The following is a 12416-nucleotide window of genomic DNA, read 5'->3' as shown; positions in this document are numbered from 1 at the left end:
ACCCTGCACCTGCTGGCCTCCCTCCCGGCCGCTTCAATTCAATTCAATTCCCCCGTGCTTCCTCCTTTCGGTTCTCGTCCCGCGGATGGATGGATCTCAACGACCGACCGACCGACGGTACAGACGTACAGTACACACAGGGAAACGAATTCACGATTTGCTTGCAAACACCCCAATTCTGTAGCCTGTAGGCAACCAGAAAGCCAAGTATTTGTTTGGTTCGCGGCGGCTATGTGTTGCAATATAATGCTTTGCGACGTCCAAAGTTGGTCAGATTTGGCTCGCTAAACGCCTGTTTGCTTCACATCTACACACGGTAATGGCTCTGAAAAATATGGCTTTGTAACCTCAATTTGACCGACGACAAAGTATGTACTCCGTCACCAGTCATTTGTGCATTGCGGTGCAGTTCCATTTTCACCGGTGCAACCTCCCAAAACCGTCACAGTACGTCAACGTCTACCAGGAAACACTCATCGCTGTTCGCAAATAACAACACAACACTACTCTGGCCATAAAGATACTTTAGAACTCAATAATATAATACTGTAGTCATATCACTGTTCGTCACATGAAAAAAAATTCTGGTACCACAAGTGAGCCCGCACGCACGAAATAAAAAAGAATAATGCATGATACAACTAAGGCCCCGTTTGGTTCCCAGGATTAAAGTTTAGTCCCTGTCATATCGAATGTTTAGATACTAATTAGAAGTATTAAACATAGACTAATTACAAAACCAATTGCACAAGATGGAGGCTAATTCGCGAGACGAATCTATTAAGCCTAATTAGTCCATGATTTGGCAATGTGGTGCTACAGTAACCATTTGCTAATGATAGATTAATTAGGCTTAATAGATTCATCCCGCGAATTAGCCTCCATCTGTGTAATTAGTTTTATAATTAACTCATGTTTAGTCTTCCTAATTAGCCTCCGAAGATTCGATGTAATATGAACTAAACTTTAGCTAAGGATCCAAACACCGACACCGATCCCTCTTTCTCAAAATTTAAGAGGCTGCTTGATCGACCCAGTGCGATCTACACACTTTGAGTATATTAAAGTGTTTTATTGCCAGACGATCTTGTCTGGTGATGAACAATCTAGCTGGGGTAGTTGAGTGCACAAATCAATGTTCAATAAAAGATGCAAACAACTATGTGTGTAAATGCTAGATAATGTTATAATAATAATGTCGAATTGAAAAGGTGAAGCACTACTAGTACTTGTCTCTTCATCTGAAGCTAAAGGAAGGGTGTTCACATCTTTTTTTCTTTTGCGAGTGGTGTTCACATCTTTCGTACTTCCCCCGTCCTGAAATACAAGGCACATTTTGATTTTGCTTGACCTGGTCTAGTAAAAAGCTAGATGGAGGTAGTTGATCAATTGTAGCATTGTTCAATAAAACATGTATGGAAATTATTGCGTATATTTTAGATTATACTCATTTGTTGTAGCTGTACACAAATATATTAATATTGTATGGATAATGAATTTTATATCACAGCTTTTTGTGTGTACAAATGCATACGAATAATACTCAAATAAAGGTGTTAAGTAGTATGGTTGTTCGTTGTCCTTTCATCTACCTCAAGGGAAACAATATTAAGAAATACATGTGTTCATTTACACACACACACACACACACATATATACATATATATATATATATATATATATATATATATATATATATATTCTCTATATATGCAAGTACTTGGGGTAGTTTTTATATTTTACTAAATGATGTCCATATACATATAATTATATATTATAGGTATTATGGACCATGATCATAATTGGAATATGTAAAATATGAAGTAAAAATATACATCGCAATTCTATGAGTTTTTCATCGAGTGAAAATTCATGATTCAAGTAAGCATGGGGCAAAACCTTTTTTTATTTTTAATTCAAAAATGAATGCTTGCATGATTTTGATATTTGTAAGCGCTTTATCGCTTGGCCTTGTCTGGTGAATACTGATCTGGAGGTAGTTGAGCACATAAATTATTGTTCAATAAAAAGATGGAAACAACTATAAATAACAGATGGCAGTTCTACTATAAGAGTACTAACAATCCCCTGATAATATATTTTAATATACCATAGCTTTTGTCTTCTTTTCATCTCTCAAAAGAAAAGTTGTATATGTTTAAATGAAATTTTGCATTCCACATTAGCTACTTTGACCACCAAGTAGCAGTATCTAATTATGCTCATTCTGGAACTTGGCGAAGTGTTATACCCGTTGGGAACAAAATCATGAATCTCCGGCAAGAATAAACGAACGCATCAAGAAACCCAACCAGAATTGGTGTGCGTCCTGAAACATTTCTCTCGATTGTATCCTGTCACTCACTTTCTGCCGCCTTTTAGGAGCCAGGAGATAAAAAGTTGCATCATGAGAAAGAGAAGCTCCTACAGTAGAAGGCACTCACCTACTGGCTATATAATCCCCAGATATCGCTTTCTCTTGGAGAAGGCACCATTAGGTATCCGTCCACACACCACGCCATTCCATTTGTCTTCAACAACACCCTCTCTCTCTCTCTCTCTCTCTCTCTCTCTCTCTCTCTCTCTCTCTCTCTCTCTCTCTCTCTCTGCATCTGCTACTGTTTCCTTTTTGTCTACTTTCTCATTTGTTTTTTTTTCAACCCGAAGTAATTTTCTAGAGACTAGAGTCACTAGATTTCTAGAGTAATCTTGCAGAAATGGCTTGTGTTTTGGTTGGCATGAAAGGAAAAGAAGGGAAGGCATGCTTCGGCTAGCTTGTTGCTAGGATAAGGAGGTATTGGCGCGCCTCAATCCGAAGGCTTGGCTGATTGGCACGGCAGCCATGTTCTTGGATTGAGCCGCGTCAATATCTCCCCTTGCTCATCTCCTATACCTGGCTCGCGCTTGCCTTCTGATGTTCCTCATGTTGAAGCTAACTAATCGCAAGCAAGAATCGTCAGATGCATGCTAGCAGGATCTACAGGATCTATGGAAGTATGGAGAACGCTAGCGTCGAGATATCATCTTCAGGAGAACATGAACGGAATTGGTTTCCAAGCAAACTAGGTATGTACTTCATGCTTCATCTCTTCATTAAGAGTTTTATTTCCAGTTTATTTACCTTTTATTTACCTACCACACTAGAGAGAGAGAGAGAGAGAGAGAGAACCTATGCCATATAGCCTTTCAAATTTTGTCTATTCCATGCCACTGCCATGAACTCAGTGTTTATTTTTCAAAATCCTCCATTAGGGTGTCGTCAGGTATGCTTAAAATGGTTAAAGTTCCCTAATTGGTTGCAAATATGCAAATCCGCTTCTCATCTTTTTAGATACAAGATTTTCTACATTTGATGTTTGAATCAAGCTAGGATTGATATTATATATCTTCAAGTAGAAACTAGGAGCAGGACATATTTTTTGGATAACGTGGAAAAGGTACCACCAAAGAGTTAGGTTACATTGGATTTTGTGTAAATCATTTTTTTATGAACATAAACTGCGAAGATGAACTGGCCATTAAAAATATAGATGAATTGATGAAGTTTTTAACAAAGAAAAGCAATGTTGATCAATGTTGTTTCCTGATAGATCCCCCTCCCCTACTATGGTCATGTGTTATTAGGGGAAGTTAATGTGTCTATACTGGGAGATGCAAATAGTCAAATGGTATCATTTAGCTCGAGATGTGGCATTTCATAAAACAATTTACTTACACATAAAACCAGTAACCACTGGGGGAGCCTGCCAAAACATTTCACTGGCCCCATTAGTAAAAATATACTCTTATACTGTCGTATAATCTACTGCTTCTTACCTATTTAATATCCAAGCAAGAGAATGCCAGGTTTGTACAATATATAGCTTTTCATCCTTTGTGCTTCTGATTAACACCTTGCAGAAAAGGTATATGGTGTGTCAAAATTAACAAACTTCACAACTAAATCTTTTGAAGTACCTTAAAAAATTAATAGATGAATTGGTTTCAATTATGTTACTTTTTAATCAACGTAAATTCATTGTTGGAATGCAAACTCGCCAGTAGAAAGTAATTAAGTCCTTGCTTTTGAATTGTTTTTCTAATTATGATATGTTGGCTTATGTATGCTTGTGCATTATCCAAGCACACTATTTACAAGAGGGTTCTTTCTTTATTTTAATGATATCTAATATACAATACTAGTTCTCTTTTAATAGAAGGCATAAAGTAAAAATAATAATTTTAAGTCGACTAAGGTACTACACGCATGTGTAGATTACTGCAAACTCTCCCCTATCTGTTTTCATTTGCATACTATGGTTTCTGTCCTTCCAAGCATTCAAAACCTCCAATGCACCCTCTTCAGCCTCCAGTGTGAGTAGAGGTAGGGTAACGCTAAATTTTCTCTTTACCAAAAAGGGTACATCGTATTTTTTTTGTTATCCATGATTAGAAGGTTAACAAAATAGAATTTACAAATGGCAATGGAAGATGGCCATATATGGGTTATCATTTCTGTGATATATATAAGGATGTATAAGTTAAGGTTGTATATGCAAGTAATTACTAAAACTTATAAATTAATAGGATATGCATGCCCATCTTAAATTTTGCAACTAGGTGGTGAAAACTGTAAGTCTATTCCTAGGTATTGATGTATAGAATAATTAAAAAAAATACAAGTTCCCACTTTAGAAAACAAAATCATATCACATTATCACTCAAAAAACATGAGGCCGCTCGTAATGCCATGGTGGCAAGGGCAACAACCTTATTCAGACAATCAGACTCAGTAATCTTACCCTACAATGGGTAAACATTTGTAGAAGGTATCTGGCAATAATTATATTATTTATTAATTGTGTGCTCCTGTCGTGTACGTAGTGCAGCTAGCACCAAATAACCAAATGGAGTATCATCATCCCAGGATTTGTAGGTAAAAAGATAGTGATGTTAAGTTTAGCTGCCACTATCCTTGCAGAAGAGGCCAAAGAAAAGTTTGGCGAGCTGCTCCTAGTGGAGAAAAGATCACACACCACTTCATGGTAATGGCTTTTTTATGGACTCGAGCTTATTTTTGAACGCCAGCTCAGTCACCTCACTTTTGGAAAGCATCTGCTGTGCCCCTATATATCAAGAACACAATGAAATTATGGTGGGCACTGGTACACTGAAAATTTATTGCCATGTATATATTGGCCGAACTAGCATGTGTATTTGTTTCGGTGTTTATTCCCTAAGAGAAAGAACAAGATCACTGGGGGTGCAAGGATCTAGTTATTCCTTGTCGGCAGAAAACTGTTAGGGAGCCAAAAACACTGAAGCGACAGATATAAATCCCCTCCCCTCAATTCCATATCCAAATAAAAGTGGTCAGAAAAAAGTTACAAAATGCAGATGCTACTACCTGGGTTCCTGAACACGGATTTGAAGGAAGGTGCCCTAAAAGTTTTCTCATTTCATTTTTACTCTCCTCTAAAAATCTAAATTTTGGAGTGTTAAACTTGAGTTTGGAAGTAAATATCCTGAACTAAATTTTACATACAACTTGTACTCACTCGTGCAAGGGCATCTATCCTTTTTGATAAAAAAAATACTGGCTTGATCTAAAGGGTCAAGTTTGATATAGTGCTCCAAATTTCTCGCAACACGTATCATGAAGGGCTCAGAATGTGCAGCCCACATGTTCTAGTGATGAAGCGACTGCAACAACTCAATTGCAAACCATAAGCCCATGATACCATTTGCAAGCCATAACTTTGAATGTACAATTGAGTTGTTGCAATCGCTTCATGCGGCAGTTGCGTACTCTCAGTCCACTTGCTCTACGTATTGGTCTGACTCATCTTTCCTGAAGCGGATTGATTGTTAAAAAAAAAATTCGAGCTGTATTCTCGGTTCATAACGGATTGCTTTATCAGTATATAGGATGTAAATGTAACGAAGATTGAAACCGAAAGACCCTATTGCCCGCAGCGGTTCATTCTTCACGATTGTCTCAACAAGTCAAGGTTTCAGATTGTTGAGGAAGGAGTGACATCGCCGTATGATCTTTTTCCCAAAAAAGCGTAGAACTTGGTCTGTTTGATACGAGATTGGTATTGGCTTCTCATTTTCCGAAAACAGGATTGCAGTAACATAAGACAAGATCACGCAACTGAAGAGCAAGACAGAATGGCACCAGAAATAAAACTTTGTTCCATTACTTTCAACAACTCAATTACATGTAGTTGGCAAACGCGAACAAGTAAACACCACAAAAGTGTGAATCTTTCTACAAGAATCTGACTCAACAAGTCTAAAAAGTAAGGAATCAGTCAGTCAAATTATAGCTAGAACCGATATGCTACATTAGTTCAGACAAGAACACTACGCCACGCCCTAAGTGACTAGAGGACGGCGAGGCAGAAGAACTCCACCGGATCAATAATCACCGGCAGCTTCACCACTGCTGCTCCTACCCCGATTGAATGGGCACCAGGCGCGGAGGCCTCTTCGCTGTGGCAGCCCCGCTCTTCCCCGGCGGCGCGGACCAAGCCATCGCAGCGGCGGGAGCAGGACGCGGTGGTGGAGCCTCCTCGATGGCGCAGGGTGAGGTCGCGCTCCAGGACCGCGGACGGACCCACGCGTCGGATCGTCTGCAATTGCCCTGCGGTTTGCCGCGACGCGGCCGCGCCGGCGCGTGAGCGCCTCGACGCGGTTTTCGTTGTCCACTGCCACGAAAGTGATGGCATCGTCGATCGAGGCGGCGAAGGCGCCCGCGGGCAGGAGCAGTGCCCCGTAACCGACCATCTTCTTCTTTGGCGCGGCACGGATGGGGATCGGAGAGATCGGCGATCGCAGAGCGCGCGGGCGGGAGGCACGAGCGGCTGAGCGGCAGGGGTTCTCGAGTTGGCGGGAGGCAGCGAGGTTGGGGGCATCCGAGTATGTCGTGGGTTCGCTCGATTCCGACTCGGACCTCTCCACTCGGGCGTTCGAGTCGGACAGCAAGGAAGGCGCATGCCATTCAGCTACGTTAACGCAGTCGGGAGACGTATTCCTTCAAGTCCGCCTTTCGTGAGGGGCTCGGCAAGCGTGTTTAGCATTCCGATTTCCAAAGTCCTGTTTTGATTCCGAGACAGGCTGGAAAAATGCAAGCTGGAATAGCATAGTACCGAACACAAACAGCTTCGCAAGAAATAACTAAAAATTGGATTTTTGACACGTTTTCCCTTCGAGGTAGAATCAAATGCATTTTAAAAGATCGTTTCAATCGATCCCATGTAATTCTTGATCTAAAAGAGCGCTTCAACCAATCACATTTCTACTAGTAAATTACAACGTGCTGTTAGGCTGTGTATAGCCAGAGCTGATGCTGATCGGATCAAATCAATCCATTTAGATCACATTTGGAAATCGATCTACTAGGGTGCGTTTACGGACTAGTCCTGTTTTCAAAGTCTCATGGTTGGCCATCGATCTACTAGTCCTGTTTTGATTCCGATAAATAGCTCTGTTTTGATTGTTGTCAACACGGTCTATGCTGCCAGCTATTTAGAGAGCTCCCATAGCTGATTCTTTGCTGAATTCAGCAGGAGCTCTACCAAACAATTTTTTAGAGAGAAGTGATTCTCTGCTAATTCTGTGAAGTGATTCTCTGAAATGAACTAAGAGGCTGGGAGCTGAAAAAAGTAGTTTCTCTGATTCTGTGAAGTGATTCTCCATCTTGATTTTAAGAGTTCATGTTAGAGAATCAAAGAGAATCACTTTCAGCCATAGAATCACTTCTCTCAGAGAATCAGCTCCCATAGAGAATCAGAATCGGATGGAGTTCTACCAAACAAACCCTTAAATATCCTCAAATTGTCCTCTACCGTAGTGCCATCACTCTAACAAGCACTTCAATCTCAAACTCACAAAATCCATCTTTCCCAGGAATTACTACACGGCCAACCATGAGAGCTACCTTCCTCCTTGTTGTCGTCACTATTGCGGCCATCTACATCTTTGCAATGCCCGCTACCGCGATCTCCCAGCCGCAGCAAGGATGGTACCCATTACCAGTTATTGATGCTCCAGTGTCCAAGAGCTTGGCAAGTGGGCGGTGGTGGAGTACAACAAGAAGGCAAGATGAACTTCCATCGGGTGGTGGGTGGTGATAAGGGGGAGGATCCGCGGCTAGGCCAGAGTTACCATTTCATCATTGATGCGTCGAACGGTAATGGCAAGGACAGAAAGTACGATGCGGTGTTGGTTGAGCAAGTTTGGTTGGACAAGAGCATTCTCATCTCCTTTAAACCCAAGAATTTGAGTGTTTTTTGTTTGCACGCTGCAGATTATTTGAATGTAATAATTCAAGCCTATGGATTTACATCTAGTTTGTTTCTGTATCAATCAATCATCGTATCTGTTATCTCTAGATAGTCATGAATTTCTGGTACAACTCTATTTCACATCTACATTAGACAAGTTTGGTTAGACAAGCGACTCTAAGGAATTGAATTTGCCCACTCTTAACGGATTGGGGTAAGCTATTTTGATGGGCCAAGAAGGAAAGCCCGTAGAAGTGCTGGAAATATGACGGGCCAACTGATTTGATATTTGAATTTGAAGTCCTGCAGTTGACTAGCCAATAGAAATTCCACTGGAACGTGACAAATATTTCCCTAACTTCTAGATTCTACGACACAGTGCAAATACAGCTTCGAAACAGACCCTCTGTCTGAGTGCCCATGCCCTGCGTCTTCGTTTTAAATCTGTGTATGAAGGCGTAAATATATGAGATTAAGTAGTATTTGTTGTGGAAAGCTGTCATGCAAATGACTCCGTGGCCCAATGGATAAGGCGCTGGTCTACGGAACCAGAGATTCTGGGTTCGATCCCCAGCGCGGAGTCGTTTTTTTTTTGCCGTTTAAACGATTCTCCAATTCCATAGTAGGCAGGCGAGCACTAGCTGCATGCCCTGCATGAGGCATTCGTCTTCAGGTCCCTCTACTGCATTTGGACCATGCTATCTTCATGGTAATCAATCATTATCTTGGTATGGCACGTTTGGACGGCAAGAAACAATTTTATTTTAAATCTAATATCTGCAGGGCAAATATTTAGGCATAAATTCGTTTTAGCTTATACATAGGGCGACAATAGGCAATTCTCACCTATCATTAACTGCTAGAAACCCCTTGTCATGCATGCTAAACGTGGATTGATGGTCACCTAAATTTTAGCTTGTCATCATGCGCAGTGGTGGAACTGGAGATAAAATTAAAGGGGTCAGATAAACATTTGTCGGTTCAAGAATTTTGATAATTTATCCTAATTTTTCGTTGTCCCCACAAGCATACAATAGGTAGAGTAAGAACAAAGCTTTGGCCTAATTTCATAAAAAAAAATCCTATGATATTATGAGATAAGAAATAAAATTGAAAACAATTTATGGGATATACCGATATGGCTTAGGGAAATAAGACTTGCTTTGAGTTGGAGGAATACCAGAAGTAAGAGGGTCAGCCGTGATGTTGCCCTCCATTGCAGCCACACTGCCATAGCCACTGGCTTGCTCGTCGTCGATGGTGTAATGGTAGTGCAAGATTCCGACATCCCGCAGATTGCAGGTGGCAGGCGAGGTTTTGGCGGCGGCGGCGCGTCGCGAGATTGGAATGGAAAGTCACGTGATTAGGTACGTGAACAGACGCCTAACCACCTGTGTGCATACGTGCGTTGTTGAACGCTAGGTAACAGCTGACAGAATGCCAATTGGGCTTGGCCCTTGAGGTGTTGGCCTGCTGAGTCCTGATGTAGTCTATAAGCTGACAATTGACGAGGGGTAGTAGAAATCTTTTTTCTTTATTGGGGGAGGTCATGGCTCCGGCTCCGCCACTGATCATGCGTTCTATTCCTGTAATGTTAGAAGGTTTATATACATTCTGAGTACTCTCTTTCCATATGCTCTTCCTGCTGATGAAGAACTATCCTTTGATCATCCTTTTCAAGGTCTCAATTCAGCCTGGCGAGGCAGAGTTTTGTGAAGATGGCTGATCAAAGTCTAGGTCATCTCTGCTCGACTACGACCTCAGCTCCAGTACAATCAAGATGAGAATGCCATTGATATGGGGCCATTGTTCAGATAGCAGTCAACCTGAGACTGACATTGATTTGGGAGCCGGATGGTGTGAGGTGTGTATTATAGTACATCAATGAAATGAAGAGACATTCCCCCACGAGGCGAGCGCGCTGGGCCTGATGTCGCCCTGCCTTCGGCCTAATCGCTGAAATTAAGCCTGAATCTTCCAGCCCATGATGCCTCGCCTCTGTGAACATACATAATCGTTGAAATTAAGCAGACTACATTGTTGCTAGGAGCCGGACATGATATTTCCTATATTTTTTCCAATAATTAACAATAATATACTTTGCTACTGTATTTTTTATCCCATTTCTAAGGTCTTCTATGTTTCGGTGGAAGGACCCACCGCATGAACCTCGGTTCTCGGCACCGGTTCCTCCCCCGCCGCTAGATCCCGTTTCTCGGCACCGCACGTCTCCCCGAAACCGCCGCCACTAGCACACAAGTGTGAGGGGCTGAGGTCCAAACTCGTCGGCAGTTTGTACCCTATCAACCAGCTGACCTGGATTGGAGACGCATTTGCGGCATTGAAGCTCGGCGGCGGCAGGTTCCTACCCATCCCTTGCAGCAGCGTCCAATTTCTTTCCTCACCAGCTCCCCCTTCCAATCCCGCTCGCCAGGACATGAATCGCATTTGAGGCGTTGCTCCTCGATGGCAGCAGCTTCCTATCCCTCCCCTTCGGCGTGGATTTATTCGGATTAATGAGCTATTCTCCCCCATTGCAAGGTTCCTTTCATTCTCCTCCCGTATGATTTCAGTTGATTTTGATTGATTTCCCGCAGAAGTACCGTTGATTTGTGCAGGTTATAGAACAATGTTGGCCTCTTAGATTTGCAACTGATGGGAGATTGAGTATTAGATTCGGAATGGTCTCCAAGTAGGATATTACATCAACCATATGTACCCCTAAAATGTAGAATTCTCCATTCAGATCGATGCCAGGATCATTCAGTGAAATTTTGCCACTTGGTGTAATGCACATCCACGCTCCTGTCATTTTTAGAGACGATGGATCATTTTTCTCTAATTTTTAATGTGAGGTGCTAATCAGAAAATATGCTAATAGAAGCAGACAAAGCTTTATTTTGAACTAGAAGCACTAATGTTTTCTTTCCAGGGAGGACAGTATGCATTTTTTATCTGGTGTTCTTGATGCTCTGTTTTGTGTTTCCGATCAGTTGAAGTGCAAAATGGACAATGGATAATATAAAGTAGGACTGATTTTCTTACTTACTCCATTTTCAGCTGCAAGATTCATATGTGGAAATGCATGTCTGCTCCATTTTTAGTTTAGGTTAGCTAGTTGTCAGTTGTCACTATATGTCACAGTGATTCATAAACCTTTCTGATATCTAAAACTTTTCTAATTTCGTTATGTCAAATGGACCAGCTTATATGTCTTATATGCAGTCGTACATATATCTTTCTGCTAAGCATTATGCTTTAAAATAATCCTTATTGTTACAGTTTAAATGGTCTGCTTAGGCACCTTGCAGTGAGATGGCATCCAGTAATCTCTGTTGCTTTGTTCAAATTTGATGGCACTACTCTTAATACTGAGTCCCTCAATAGTGTCAGCATGATTGCATAGATGGAATGGTGGCTAAATTGAAATGGCTTAAGGAATCTAAGAATAAATTAAATAAGTGATCTAGAAAAATAGAAACATAGACCGGTAATATATTGGATCAGAGATCACAGTCTTGTTTTGGTGCCTGGACCTGTACCTGTCGGAGTATGCTCGTAATGGGTGCGCTACCATTTTGCTGAATCGATAGCTAGCAATTATATGTTGCTCTGAACTATTGACATCTGCCTGCAGCGGCAAGATAACTTTAGAGGAGATTGGTATGAACAAACAAGCTTGACTTTCGTTTCCATCACAGAAGATATCCAAACAACCTGTCAGATGATGGCGAAGGCTGAAATATCTTGGGGGAGTGTAGAAAATTCTTGTTAGCGTAATGGTTAATGTCTTTCCGAGATATTTATTTGTATGCCTGTAATATGATCCTTCATTACACAAGATACGTAGAATTTACCATTCAGGTTATCGCTAAGTTTATTCAAGGAAAGAAATGTGGCACCTGGTGTATTGATATTCCTATTTTTCTTTATGAAAGATTTTCTGTGGCGTGAAAATGAGACACATCGCATATGATTGATTTGCCAGATTGATTTATCACAAACACTCGCATACGATGAATATTTAAAACGAGAATTTTTTAAACGAAATATGATGAATATTTACTCGACTGGCTGCCATTTCAGTTCGTAAAGAACGATAAGTCGGACCTGAAAGGCCCTTTGATATGATTAACATTTTGCTTA

General features: G+C 41.1%; 2 long non-coding RNA genes and 1 other non-coding gene across 3 annotated transcripts; all 3 read left to right on the top strand.

Moving 5' to 3' along the window:
• Positions 1 to 2511: 2511 nt before the first annotated feature.
• LOC105915093 lies at positions 2512 to 8475 on the top strand. Its single transcript, XR_001164954.2, has 2 exons — positions 2512 to 3066; positions 7894 to 8475. It is a non-coding gene; the product is annotated as an uncharacterized LOC105915093 (long non-coding RNA).
• Positions 8476 to 8779: 304 nt separating this feature from the next.
• TRNAR-ACG lies at positions 8780 to 8854 on the top strand. Its single transcript has one exon. It is a non-coding gene; the product is annotated as a tRNA-Arg (tRNA).
• Positions 8855 to 10433: 1579 nt separating this feature from the next.
• On the top strand, positions 10434 to 12184 carry LOC111255752. The gene is made up of 2 exons (XR_002675665.1): positions 10434 to 10811; positions 11908 to 12184. It is a non-coding gene; the product is annotated as an uncharacterized LOC111255752 (long non-coding RNA).
• The last annotated feature ends 232 nt before the right edge of the window (positions 12185 to 12416 follow it).

This window comes from Setaria italica, chromosome IX (genome assembly GCF_000263155.2).
Source record: "Setaria italica strain Yugu1 chromosome IX, Setaria_italica_v2.0, whole genome shotgun sequence".
Taxonomy (NCBI): domain Eukaryota; kingdom Viridiplantae; phylum Streptophyta; class Magnoliopsida; order Poales; family Poaceae; genus Setaria; species Setaria italica.
This window is presented reverse-complemented; position numbering and strand designations above follow the sequence as displayed.